The following is a 14,364-nucleotide window of genomic DNA, read 5'->3' on the forward strand; positions in this document are numbered from 1 at the left end:
CTTCCAGGAAAGAGAGTATAGAGTTGCAGCCTTAGCTAATTTTAATCTGCTTAAAATGTACCACTGTTCCAAATACAGATTCAAATTATCAAAGACAATAGTAAGGAAACAACTTGATTAAAATACCTCCTCCCTACTGTGGTCTGGAAAGATGTGTAGTAACTGTATCTATCTGTCCAAAAAGGCTTGTCCCTAGGGATTGAGTTAATGAGATCTTGGAAGTGCATTCAGTCTAGTAGATGCGAAAATCTTCCAACATTGTTCAGGTAGAACAATTTTACTGACATGCGATTCCACTCAGTATCTCATGCTTTATTACTTTTCAATGCAAATCTAGGAATCTAGCCAATTTTTTATTGCTGAAATTGTTGTGCCTTCACCTAGAAAGCATTTAAACATCCCTCTGCTTCTGGAACTGAATGAAGGTAGTAACAATTACTGGTTATTATTAGAATCTGGTATGCTTCCTAGCAAACTAAAAACCAAGAGACCAAGGGCCTTTTTTTAAAAAGTACAAACCATCAATTTTCTTAAAAAAACGGGACCGTGATATGTGCCTAAATGTCAACTCCCATCCTCATTTAACATGACAGGGATGCCGTCGCGCCGGAGAAGAAGGACGCAGGGACTTCACGCTCCGAAGTCCCTGGCCTCGCGGAGGGGGGGGAAGTCCGCAGAGCGAGCGGACTCCCCGTAAAAACACCGGGTAGAGAGTCCCGGTGACTCACGCGCCCAGCGGCTGCTCCGTTTTGTGGATCCCCCGCTGCCCGAGAGCTCAGTAGAGCGATCGAGAGCCAGCGGGGTGGAACCGCGGGAGCCATTTTGGGCTACATCTTACCTCCAAGAAGCGAAGCTCCGAGTCCTGACCCGGCAAGCGGCGGATTTTTCCAAAGAAAATAAAAGATTTCCATAAAGTAAGTGAAATTCTTATTCGGACTTCAAAAATATTAATTGGAAAAATAGGAGAGATTTTAAAGAAACGGAAGTCGATCTCTTCCTAATGGCAAATCGGGAGGCGCTTTAAATATACTCAAGCCGAAAGAGAAAAAAGTTTCTGGGATTGTGGACCCGAGAGAAAGAAAGACTTTTCCAACCCTTCTCAGCTCCCGAGTCCGGCACCCCTTGAGGTACAGCATTGTTAAGGAGAAGAGTGCTTTGACAGCTGTCAAAAGCTGTCAAGCTGTTAAAAGACTGGGAGGATTTACTACATTGCTGTGAACGGTAAAATTTGATTGAAAATGAGGTAGAACTATTCAAATTGGAATTAGGACTGGATTTGTGATGGAGTTAAAGACAAAGGAGAAGACCAGCCAAGATGGAGCCGATCGTTTAACAGGAAGGAATTTTCCAGCACCCTTTGCTCCCTATCTCCTGTTTGTTTGCGGTTAAGAGAAGTATGAAAACAAAGTATTCTCGAGCCTTCCAGGAGGCTGTGCTGAACTATCTACAAACATGGGAGGACATTTACAAGGAACGGCAACATCCTAATTTATCATCAGTAGAGGCTGAAGTCCAAGTTCAGGATTTAGAAGACAATTTGGAATTTGAGACTTTTGATTTCGAGGCTGTGTGTGAGGAGAAACAACCTGATGAGAATTTAGAAGGTGGCTTGGACTACAAAAAATATGTTTTGGATGAAGCAAAGCATGGGTTTCAAAAGGAAGAAAAGCAAGAAAATGAGAAGCAAAGGGATATGAAGATCAATGAGGACCCTGGAGGGACCAAAATGTGGAGTGGTGTCATTGAGGGATGGGAAAGACAGGGGCAGGGGGGAACAAAGGCCTGGAGACGGAACTGGGAAAGAACTGGTGTGGGGTGAAAATTTTAGTTAAAAGGTTTTTCTTGGCTTTTGAACGACGGTTTTCGAAATCTTGGCTTGTTAAAGGAAATGCTGATCCAATTGGGGGGGAAAGACATAGGGAGAGGGGAAGGAGAGTGTGCTAAAGTATATGATTAAGATTTAGATTAGAGATATGATAGTATTAAAAAAACTGTGTTTTCTGGAGGGAGTCAGAAGAATGGCTGAGGAAAGAATTTTTAGTTTAATATTAATATCTGTGAGTTTAGATAGGTGTCTGGGTAGAGAGCTGCCTGTCCTCCTCTCTTTACTCGGAGACACCCAGTGGCAGGGGGTGCTCAGAGGGGAGGGGAGGGGGTGGAAGGAAACCCAGACACAAAAATGGAACCTTTGAAGTGCTGTGCCCTGTGGGTTCCCCTTGTGGCAGGAGGGGGCCTGTGGGAGGGCAGCATGAAAAAGGAGGAGGATTAAGTTAATACTATAAGAATAAGATTTTGAATTGGAATAGAAAATCCGCCATTATTATTTAGAGAAGTTAGGAAAACCAGGAGGAAGAGTATCGAGGAAGTCACAATTATAATGTTAAGAAAATAAGAACTGGGAATTTATATTATTATTATTATTATTATTGATGTGTTGTGTGTATTTGTTTAAGTATGTTTATGAAAGAGCTGAGGGGAAACCAATCCTCAGAGCTCCTCCATCCGGGTCCTTTCAGTGGCAGGGAGGGGATGAGGGGGGAGGAGGGAGGGGGGAGGCCAAACCCAACTTATAATTGGACCCCTTTGATTCTCAACGCCCACGGGTACCACTGGTGGCAGACGTGGACTGGTGGGTGGAGGGAAAATGAAGGGACAGTGTCATATTGTATGTTTTGTTTGTCTTGTTTGTATAAAACTAATAAAAATTATTATAAAAAAAATAATAACATGACAGGGATGGTGCCTTAGCTGACTTGGCTTTCGGCAAAGTAGCACCAGGGCTGCCTCACTAGATACCCCATTCTCAACTTTGAGAGCCCCATAAAAATGTAAGATGTATAAAAATTGTTCACTGACTTTCTCATTGCATATAAGTTTTAAATACTTGGCAAAAGCAGGTATGATTGTTGCAATATGGATATTAATTTTTTTTCTTTAATTTTATTAACACCACAGGACCAGCCCTTTCCTTAAAAGTGAGCAGCCTTAACAGAGAAGAAAGTTCCAAAAGGCTGATTGCCGCTAGCTGCTGATTTTGTGGGTTCACCTTATCTGTACTTAAAAACAGCCATAAAAACAAGAAGAATAAAATCACAAGATGATGATAATAATAATAATAATAATAATGTATTATTTATACCCTGCCCATCTGGCTGGGTTTCCCCAGCCACTCTGGGCGGCTTCCAACAGAAAAATAAAATAAAATAATTGATTAAAACATTAAAAGCCTCCCTAAACAGGGCTGCCTTCAGATGTCTTCTAAAAATCTGATAGCTGTTTTTCTCTTTGACATCTGATGGGAGGGCATTCCACAGGGCAGGCGCCACTACCGAGAAGGCCCTCTGCCTGGTTCCCTGTAACTTGGCTTCTCGCAACGAGGGAACTGCCAGAAGGCCCTCGATACTGGACCTCAGTGTCCGGGCAGAACGATGGGGGTGGAGATGCTCCTTCAGGTATACTGGGCCGAGGCCATTTAGGGCTTTAAAGGTCAGCACCAACACTTTGAATTGTGCTCAGAAACTTACTGGGAGCCAATGTAGATCTTTCAAGACCGGTGTTATGTGGTCTCGGCGGCCACTCCCAGTCACCAGTCTAGCTCCCGCATTCTGGATTCTTCCATGTGTGCCTGGAGTTGTTCAGCAAGCATTCGCTCAATCACCTTGCCCAAGAATGGAAGATTTGAGACTGGGCAATAGTTGGCCATATTGGCCTCATCTAAAGATGGTTTTTTAAGAAGCAGTTTAATAACCGCCTCTTTCAGCTGGTCTGGTAAGGCTCCCTCAGAGAGAAGCATTCACCAACCCGCGAAGCCCATCACCCAGCCCTTCTCGGCTAGCTTTTATAAGCCAGGATGGGCAAGGATTAAGAAGACAGGTGGTTGGTTTCACTCGTCCAAGTAGCCTGTCCACATCCTCAGAGGTAACAGATTTAAATTGATCCCACGCAACATGACTAGACAGATCTCTAGCACTCCCCCGCCCTGGCCCTGCTCCCACGGTGGAGTCTACCTCTTCCCGAATCTGAGCGACTTTATCTGCAAAAAACTTTCAAAATAGTTGCAGGAGATCATGTGGCCTGTACTGGGCCCCGATGGAGCAGGTGGTTCCACTAAACTGCGGACCACCTGAAAAAGTCTCCTGGTGCTGTTTTCTGCAGATGCAATAGAGGAGGTGAAGAAAGTCTTCTTCGCCGTCGCTACCGCCGCTTGGTAGGCTCAACATTGAGCTCTAACCCGTGTCCGGTCAGCTTCAGAATGAGTTATCCGCCACCGGCGCTCTAGCAGTCTCAGCTATTGTTTCATTGCCCTCAGATCCGTGTCTGGGCTCCATGCAATCGGAGAGGGCGCTTAGGAGCCAAACAGTCAATAGCCCTGGTTAACTCCACATTCCAGCGAGCCACCAGGAAATCGGCTGAAAGGCCATCAACATGGGATAAAGCATCCCCTACCACTCTCTGGAAACCATTTGGATCCATTAAGTGGCGGGGGCGGACCATCCGAATCGGTCCCACCTCCCTGCAGATTAATCATAATAATCATACAAAGCCTAAAAAAAGAATGTGTGACATAAAATACATTCTGTAGTGAAATACAAGGTTCATATTTGTACCAAACATACCAAATCTTCATGAATGTTGCCAAATAAACTCCTATTTAATGGGAATGTGCCAACCATGAGATGGTTTGGTCATATAAATCAAATGGTTTGGTCATATAAATCAAATGGCCTCTAAGCATATCTCTCTCTCTCTCTCTCTCTCTCTCTCTCTCTCTCTCTCTCTCTCTCTCTCTCTCTCTCTCTCCACACACACACACACACACACACACACACAGTCCTGCACAAAGTTCTATTGGCACTTTAAAGTTAGCCAGTGTTGTCACATGATTAAAGAGTTACAGAACTACAGAAATTCTCAAGGTTTTCATTATGCTTTTTCATTGGGAGCCTTTATGGGTGGGAAAATCACTTGTCAACAAAACACAAGACACTGGGAACATACAAGAAGAAAAAATAGCGTAGGAGCAATCCTTTGGACAGCAGGGTATGTGGCTACAGATATGAGTCAGAATCACCATAAAGTGTGTGTTTTTAGATATCTTGCAGTATTTAAATTATAAACAGATGTCTGTGGAAAGATGTCTGGCCTTCTCTTTCTCACATGCAATGTATTAATCACTTTGCTCTATAATAAACTACAAAGATAACATCTTGCTGAGTCCTTTGTATTCAGCCAATTACGTCTTCCCCCTACTTCTGTATTATTCTGGGGTCAGTTCTAACCAGGAATAAAAACAAAAGAAAATTTCAATGAACTCCTTTTTGCACCTATTTCACTTCCTCATGTTTGAGGAGAAGATGCAAGTTATAATCAAAGCAGCACCCAGGACCTGCTGTAACATCTTGGTTCAATTTCTCTGCTACTGGTCAGGTAGGGAGAGAGTAGTTGTTAGAACAAACTGAAACATTAAAGACCACAACATACCAGACATGCTTACTGTTCCAAAATCTTCCACTCTCTAGGGAAGAAAAAACTTCACACTGAGATTGTGTATATAAATCTTCAGTGACATCTAAAGCCTTCATCTAAAGGCTCAGGGATCACACTGGGTTTAGCGGAAAAATACAGCCATGTTGTCATTCTATCATTATATTCAGTACCTAACTCTGAATTCATTATTCTTCCTATTCATGATTTACAACAGATCAGAATACAAAAAAACAGAAAATCGATCCATGATTATTATTTTGTATGAAATTTTATTCTCTGGAAGAAAGCAACCCAAACATGTATATATACAAGTGAGAGGAGCTCTCCAGAGCCTTGCCAATTCAAATCTGATTCATTTAAAAATGGATTGAGTTTAGATGTACTCCACGAGACATCCACTAGGCTATTTTTTCCACTGGATCACTTCTAAGCAAAACATGGCACAGGAGAGGGTCTGCCTATTACTATCCATAACAAGAGCAAAACATTTTTTCATTTCCCAACTATATGTGTACATATACAGATAAGACACAAAATACATGCACAACATTATTCAATCAGCAAATAGCCAAAAATCTCTGACACCATAGAAGTTCCTTTATATACTGCACCACTCCCAATATATCACAGTTCTACTAATTCCTTAAAAAGAGATTGAACAGCTAAATGTAAGCACATATTTTCCTCATGAACACTACTGTACAGCATTACAACATGAACACATCCCCCCACATAAAAGTGGCAGTATTTAAGAACTTAAAAGGCATGCTTTTCTAGGATGAATCTTCCACTCAAACAAAAAACCTGAACAAAAGCCCACACCCTTTAAATGTTTTTAAACAGTATTTTTTATTTTTGTTGCAGAATAAGCTATGGCAGCACCCATTTAAAACTAGAGCTAGTCTTTGCAGTTTTCTTTGGAGCACAGACTATGTTCAGTTTCATCATGCCATGTGTTCTGTGAAATACAGTTATTTGACACAGCCTCTGTTGCTTTACTTAAATCATCTGCCAACAAGTCTCAACTGAACAAACATATCAACTGAGAGAGTAACCTTTTCAACTATTTTAGCCAAATGCTTATTAACCCCATGGTGCCAGTGATTTGTGCCTTTCCGAGCTCTTATTAGCACATGGAATGGAAAATCTTTGCATTTTGCACTAAGGAAGGCTAATTCAATGCAATCAATTTAGAATTCACCCTGAAGACAGTTGAATTCTTGGTTACTAACTATTGTTTATCACATGAAATGTGGCTAATCAGTAACACCAATCAGATGTGTGCATTGACTCAACAAGGATCTTATTTTTATTTATTTATTAGATTTATATTCTGCTGTTCATTATAAGATCTCAGGGCAGTTCACAGAATAAAATACAGGATAAAAACAAGCAAGTAAGTAAAACAAAACAGCAAAACAATAATGGCCCCTCCTATCCACAGACACATTTAAAAGGCTGTAGAATATTAATCAGCCAACGGCCTGGTTGAAGAGGAATGTTTTCTCCTGGTGCCTAAAAATATATAATGAAGGCACCAAGTGAACCTTGCTCGAAATAGTATTCCACAAATGGGAAACAAGTTGACTCTTATCACAGATACACAGCCTGTCCTGGATGTGCAAACTGCGAAATCATCCACATTGTACAGTAACCATTATCTTCTAACCATTAAACTGGTGGACTATGGAATCATTTACTTTTTGCCTCTGTTCCCTATTTACAGAGCAACAGCCTTTGCACAAAGGAAAAGCTACTGAAACACACCACACACCATAGCCTCCAGTAGAAAAAAAAATATAAGGGAAGAACCCATCAATACAGATGACCAAGCTACCATATAGTTAATGTGGGTAAGTTTGCTTGTTCATTTAATACATTCTGCATGTAGGGTTGGCATATGTCCTCTTTTTCATGGGTAGAGTCATCATAGTGATCCATAGTTACAAGTAGAAGACAGCAAATGTGTTTTGCTTTTCAAAATATGGTAACCTGAAGTAATTTATCAGGTTGTGGCTGGTTTGTCTTATTTTGTGGTTGCTGTAGTTCACCCCTAGTTACTGATTTGTTTTATTGCTATGTAGTGAAGACTTATTTCAAAATGATTTTTTCAGTACAGAGGTTGTTCACATGTAACACTAGGTCAAACCATGGCTTACCATGAATATGTGCACATTCAGGGAGCTAAAGAGAAGATTGTGACAGCTTTGCTCCTTCTCCACTCATAGGTGTCCACAGCAGACAAGCTGAAACCTATTTATTCCAATGTAAATAAACAGATGCACATCCAGCCAGTCAACAAGAGGTTTGGATTGATCTCTGAGACTACTTCTATTGAGAGTGCCTGCCAAACTTGAACTCTCTGCACTTTCCTGGAGGAAAGCCTTTCTGGGCCAATGGGCAGCTCAGAATTATGCTGCTTATTCTGATCGGATATGCTTCTGCAAGTGTTACATGATTTGGAAACCCTAAAAATACATTGATAATATAAACAAAAGAGTTGTAGTGCCTTTTTGTGATCAAGTGAGCACAACCCTTTCTGAGGGGCAAGGGAGAGGTCAATAACAGAAACCAAAAGTAATCCAGCAGAACAGAAACCAGAAGGGCCAACCAGGTTCTCAGGGAGTATGTAACAAAAATCATCTTCTTGGGAAACAGAAACTTAGTGTCACTATTTGGATTGGTTGAAGGTTATCACATTTTCATCAACAGAAATGACCCAGCACACCAAAGGTAGAAAACTATACCACTTGGCAAGTAAGGCATCTGTACTGAGATCAAGTTCTGTAAAATAGGAGGTAGACACTGGAACATAAACTGCCTCCACTGTTTCTCATTTATAAGCCTCACCACATACCAGCATTACATCTGTACCCCTTATAGCCACATAACACATTACCCAATCAAACAGCAGGTAGATTCACACCATACATTTAAAGCACATGACTTTCTCCCTAAGAAACCTGGGGACACTAGTATTCCCCTCACAGAGCTACAATTTCCACCTCCTTTACAAAACTACAGTACCCAGGATTCATGTCAGTGTGAATGGTAAATTACAGTTAAGGTCAACAAATATAACACATGTAACACATGCTGTAACATGGTGAAAATGAGAAAAAGCATGTTTTTGAGCTGGGTACCAATCAGAAAACCAGGTATCTGGAATCCAGCCTTGCTTGTGCACCAGCCAGAGGTAGATGTAGGTAGGAATGGTTGCTCGTCTCCTCTTAATATTTCCAACCTCATTGGAGTTAGCGAAGTTAAACTTATTACAAAGACTTGACATGGAATTAAACAAATTAAATAAAGCTGCTTCCCTCATTGGTCATTTCCTGAGCCTATAATATAAATAGCAATCATGTTTCAAACTTAATTGACTTAAGGTTAAGTGAAAGCCACCATTTGTCCCTTCCAAGTATCACCTCGCAAATGAAAGGGCAAGTTATAGGTTATGTATAAAGTCATTATTGCAGAATTGAAGTTGAAAGTAAAGTTGATTTAGGACACACACTGGCTGATTTATATGTTTCTCTTTTACATTAGACATTGGTGAATGCTCATGGAAAAAAATTAATTTGAAAGCCAAAATAAAGTTCACCCTTGGAAATCACAACATGATTTGGGGAAAAGCTGTTTCTCATACCTACAAGGTTCACTAGAAACTTTATTTATATGATTAAATATGCTTGCTGTTATGTGTTGTTGTCATTTTAAAATACAGCTAATCAGTCTTAAGATAAACTGGTTACCATGAAAAAAGAAAACTATTCAGGTCACAATAGTATTCAGTAAACTGTATTCAGCGCGCAATATGGCTTTGATCTTGAATTGGGCTTTCAGATTATGCTGATTTATTTTAATACTGGAGCCAAATTAAAGGAAAATATTTAACTTCATGAAGTAAAATGTTATTTGTTTGTTTGTTATTTGTCTCTTTTGGCAAAGCCCTGAATTTGTAGTCTTGTCACTTCTGTAGAATGTCAAAGTTAGAATATTACCAAAGCATATATTTTTTCTGGCATTTGGATTATTTGATTACAAGTGTTCAAGTATTTAAGCAGCACACTTCCCACTGGAATGATCTTGGAAAGCTCAAATAAAGATCAATCCTACGCAGAACTTGTAGGTAGGGAACCGAGGAGGGAAGGAACAATGGCAGACATGCTTGAGCCATTGCACAACTTATTTGGTCCTTCCTGCTTTCCGATCAGATGGTTCCCTAGAAGCAGACCAAGTCTAGGTAGTATTATTCTAGTAATTGAAGTATTACTCTACATAGGCACAACAGGTCCCTGTCTCAGTGCACTTATTGGTCTAAATGCCCGTACAGATCTTGGAAGACCCACAATTCTGACTCTGTATTATGTTAAGATGAATTGTTCCATGTAAAAGATTTGACCAACTTGCATCACTGGGTGAAAATGGATTGGCAAGGTATGCCATAAAAATCCTTAGTAGTTTAATGGAATGACAGTTACCCTGCTAGAACAGAACATTAATTAAAATATGATATGGGCATTTCAATACAAGATATCTCAACTGGTTTCTCATGAGATCTGTATACTAAAAAAAAATGAGCATGTGAAGGCACCTATGCATTTGTGTTCTGGTACAAAGGTCCGGATTCAATGTTCCCTGACTACCAGTGTGAAGTTGAGAACAATAGCTGCGCAATATGAAATTCAGCACAACACTTCACTGGCAGAAATTTACTGTGCAACAGGTTGTGCAACAGGAAGCATCCAAATTACAGCAATGAGTTGCACAACCACAAGAACCATGCAGGGGTCCTGCCCTTTTCTTGCAGAAACCATTCCATTAGTGCAACTTGTACACTGCTAAGGGGCTTTAACTTTGTGACATGTTGAATTCCTCCCAAAATATTGTAAAGTTCAACTTACCACTGACTCCAGGCTAATGCCTACTGTCCCCTGCGTCTAGTAAGCCAGGAAGTCAGTTTAGGATTTTTGACATAATGTCGGGATGTTAGCTAATTGCAAAATGCAAGCAGCTGGATCATATTTTTAAATCTGATTTGGAAAATATAGCAAACCAGCTGCACTTGGTAAATTTAGTCTGCAAATACTGTCCTTTAAAAATATTTTCCATCCATAATTTACAGCTTCTGTGGTCTCTTGGCAAGCTCTTTTTCAAAAAAAAGTCCAATGCTGAGTAGTCATTTTGGCTTCAGCCCAGAAGATGCTAACCCTTTACCAGTATAATGACTGCAGTATTGCTCAGTAAAATAAGTTGGGAATTTTCAAACACTGCAGTGAAAAATAGCATTGAGTCTTTTTATACAGCAAAAATAGCAATGTCAGCAAGTGCTGTGTCCCCTTCCTCCCAATCTCACCCTGACAATTATTCTGCAGTGCTATCAAGGCCTGCCTGACCCTATAAAATTACTTAATATAGGAGAAAGCAGCACTTTTTTATTGATTCATGTATCATTTTTTGTCATCCATATAAACAGTCTTACAGAAAATATTAATATAAGGAGAAAAGAAACAGTGAGCATGATAATCAATTAAAGAGAAGACACTAAAGCAACAACAAACAACATTCAGTGTACTAGTAATATAAGAAATACAATCTAAAAATGACAATAGCACCACCACCAGTAGGATAACAAATTTCTTATGTTTTAACTTCAAAAGACCGCTACAAAATATGCCATCACTAATTTCATAGAATAGGAAACCCTTTGTCATGTATTCTGTCATTCCATTAACCCTTAATTACTCAATAAATATATTTCCATGCCATCTCCTTTCTCTAGCACATTTATGAGTTTAACTAAGTAGACCATATTTGTATTTTAAAACGATTGTATGTTGCATTGGAGAAACCAGCTAGTATTAAAAGTTGGAATATAATAATAAAATAACAATAACAAAAAAGGGAACAAAAAAATACTGCCATGAAAAGGCTATTGAAAGCAGCAAATGTCATAGGACAAGACCAGCTCCATAAACACTGATTTTCACTATACAGCTAAACTAAGAAAAAGATGGATTTTCTATACAGCTGGAAGTGCAAGAGAAGATGAAAGTAATAATTGGCAGTTTAATGCATGCTCTTATTTCAGGACTCTTACAACTATGTACATATGGTGAAATTTGATGTTAGTGTTGAGGTCAGGAGTTGCCAACACAATGCCTACAGGCACACCTGTACCTGCAGAGGCCTTCCCTGATACTTGCAGGCTCTCCTTCTCCTGCTGAAATATGCCTTGAAAGAAGCATTGCTTTGTAGCCAATAGAATAGGTTGCAGTGTGTGCTAGGTTGCATTGTTTATATGGTGCCCATGACCCTTTCTGCAGTTCGCAAATGTGCCCATGGGTCTAAAAAGGCTGGTGACCCCTGGCCTAGGTTCTTTTCGTATTATGAATTAGGATGCTGTGGGAGGAGAGTTGCAAGTGCTGGGTCACTAGGTGTAATTTATTGTTGGTGGAAGATGAACAGTGCGCAGGGATCCTTGTAACTTTTCCCCATCAGGACTTAATGAGAAGTTGTTGAGAGTGAAAGCAGCCCAAAGGAACAACTGCATTTGTCTGTATCTCTTTCTTTTTTCAAACTGTAGCTTTTATACAAATTGCATTGTATAATTTTTAAAGCCTTTAAAATAACTGAATTACAACTTTATTTTTCATAATATAAGTATTAAAGAATGAGCTTTGACAGTTTTCTTATTCAAGCTGCTATAACTGACTTAGACAAAAAAGGAATGTTATGATCACAGACACAGCAATTATAATGTAAAGAAGCAGTTTAAATTGTATGGCACTCTTTGATTTGTTTCTAAAAAGAATATTTTGGTTTTTCCAGATGGATTTGCTTTGCGAAGTATTTCCATATGTCCTCTACTCTTAATTTCTTAACTTGCTTTCTTATTAAAATCTGTATAGATCAAACCCTATCTATTTTTACTCACCTTTCTAGTTGCCACTCAAAGTATGATAAAACTGGCAATAGGGAAAGGCTACTAACTTTGAAGTTATCCATCAGTGGTAAAACAAATGCAGGCAGTTAACTGAGTTTTCTGTTGTTATTTCCAAAACAGACTAACTTAAGTTCCTTTTTTAAAACTTAATGCAATACTTTGCTTTCATGTAGGGGATGATACACTATATTGTGTAGGAGACAAAGCCATAATTTCCCTCTGGTAAGATCAGTTAAATAATAAGCACCAATATTGTTCTAACTGCTGAATGGAATTATTGGTATTATGAAGGAAGAAATGTAGGACCTCTGCATCAGTGTCATGGAGCCCAAATTTGGTTCCCCCCCCAGTCTGAATAAACCCTTCTTTAACCCAAATTTGCTTTTAATAAAAATGTAACTGAACCACTTCACCTTTCAGTTCTCATGTTCATTCACAATAATTTCACATAGACAGAGCATTGAGCAGCGCACTAGTGAAACAGCTGAGAAAAGACAACATAAAAAAAATGAAGCAAGAGTTATAGTTATACTACTGCCAGTTTTGAAATGGCAAGCGCCTGGGAGCAGTATATGGGATTGAGTGCTCCTGTGGTTGCTCTGTATGTACTTTGAATTCTCTCTTAATTTACTAGTCTGCCTGCAGCATTATGTAGCATTAAACCTCCACCATGGTCAGTGCTAACTGGGTCCCATATTAACCAGAGTCTGCAAACCCACCTCAAATTCTGATTTCAAGTTCTGATGGTTAAGATATCAACAACCAGGTGCATACCTAATTTCTTAACAGTACTGTGCTATGTGGGCACCAGTCATACGCAATTCTAGTATTTGGTGCATTCCTATGTATGTTTACTCCAAGTAAGTTCAATGGAACTTCTGAGATCAGGGCTGGCTCTAGGGGTAGGCTGGGTGGCGTGGGGCGCCAAGGTGCCGGGCCGGCAGGGGGGCGCCGCGCGGCAAAGCCACATGGAAGCCGTGCTGCGCACTGCGCCCGCCCACCAGGGTGAGGGCGCTGGAGCAATCTCCGCACCACGGCGCCCGACGTGCTTGAGACGGCCCTGACTGAGTTCAATGGAATTTACTCCCTAGTAAGCATGTTCAGGACTAGAGTCTTAAAAATTTAGTACTCTTTCAATTTAAACAACTTCATATTAAGGAACCAGGAGGCTTTATTTATGAAACACAATAGCTAAAGACAGTATGTGGGCCTTTTATAGACTTAACTTAGAGCTGGCTTCAGAGTGGATGTCAAATGAAGTGTCAGCTACCCAAGTATGTATAGTGTAGCAGGCATGATGATGACTACAGTTCATTTTCCAGTGTTTCCAATCTAATCTACTTTACAGTTGTGCATAAATCACAGTGATTATAAATGCAGAAGCTGGGAATGATGTGTGGATTTTCTAAAAAGTGTCATGAATATTACAGATGCCAAGCACAGCTAGGGAATAAATCAGTCAAATAATTAATTAACTCTTGCCGTTCAGAAATCAAGCTATCTTTTCTCAGCCAAGTAATTATCTGACCTATTAGAAGAAAGACTGCATCACTGCGAAGGCTGCCTGGTAACTTAATTTAAACCAATCTTTTATTCCATCTTCCCAAGACCTATAATAGTTTTCTTCATCCTCTTGCTCCTAATTCCCTCTTCTTCACCTAGGGCAGGCAGAACATTAGTCAAAACCCACTAGCAGATCTCTAAGTGATTTGCAATATATCACCAAAGGCCTTCTCACTTGCTTAACCACAGCAACAACAAAAAGAGCTTTGTTTTTCCCTAAATTAAACCACTGAAATAAAGATAACAGAAGACAAAGTATAATTTGTATGTGAAGCTGAACACTTCGTTTCTGGGCTGAATATGTACACAGGTCATCCTAACCATGTATGGTGCCAAGGTTGCAAGTTTGATCCCCATGTGGGGCAGCT

The 14,364-nt window shown here is 39.9% G+C and overlaps 2 protein-coding genes across 19 annotated transcripts in view; one reads left to right on the forward strand and one right to left on the reverse strand.

The window, feature by feature from the left end:
* The window catches only part of ME1 (malic enzyme 1), a 131,676-nt gene that overhangs the window by 46,410 nt on the left and 70,902 nt on the right, over window positions 1-14,364 (reverse strand). The window lies entirely within an intron of this gene.
* PRSS35 (serine protease 35) overlaps window positions 1-14,364 on the forward strand; it is a 176,220-nt gene that overhangs the window by 42,369 nt on the left and 119,487 nt on the right. For 4 of the 17 annotated variants that reach the window (XR_009557320.1, XR_009557314.1, XR_009557315.1 and 1 more), the window contains exon 2: window positions 6,812-7,340. The gene's annotated coding sequence lies outside the window, so the exon portion shown is untranslated. Of the gene's footprint in view, window positions 1-593; window positions 9,141-14,364 lie in introns of all 17 variants that reach the window. The other 13 variants (XR_004692242.2, XM_035109511.1, XM_035109510.1 and 10 more) reach the window with 9 other exon arrangements.

This window comes from Zootoca vivipara, chromosome 3, assembly GCF_963506605.1.
Source record: "Zootoca vivipara chromosome 3, rZooViv1.1, whole genome shotgun sequence".
NCBI classification, from domain to species: domain Eukaryota; kingdom Metazoa; phylum Chordata; class Lepidosauria; order Squamata; family Lacertidae; genus Zootoca; species Zootoca vivipara.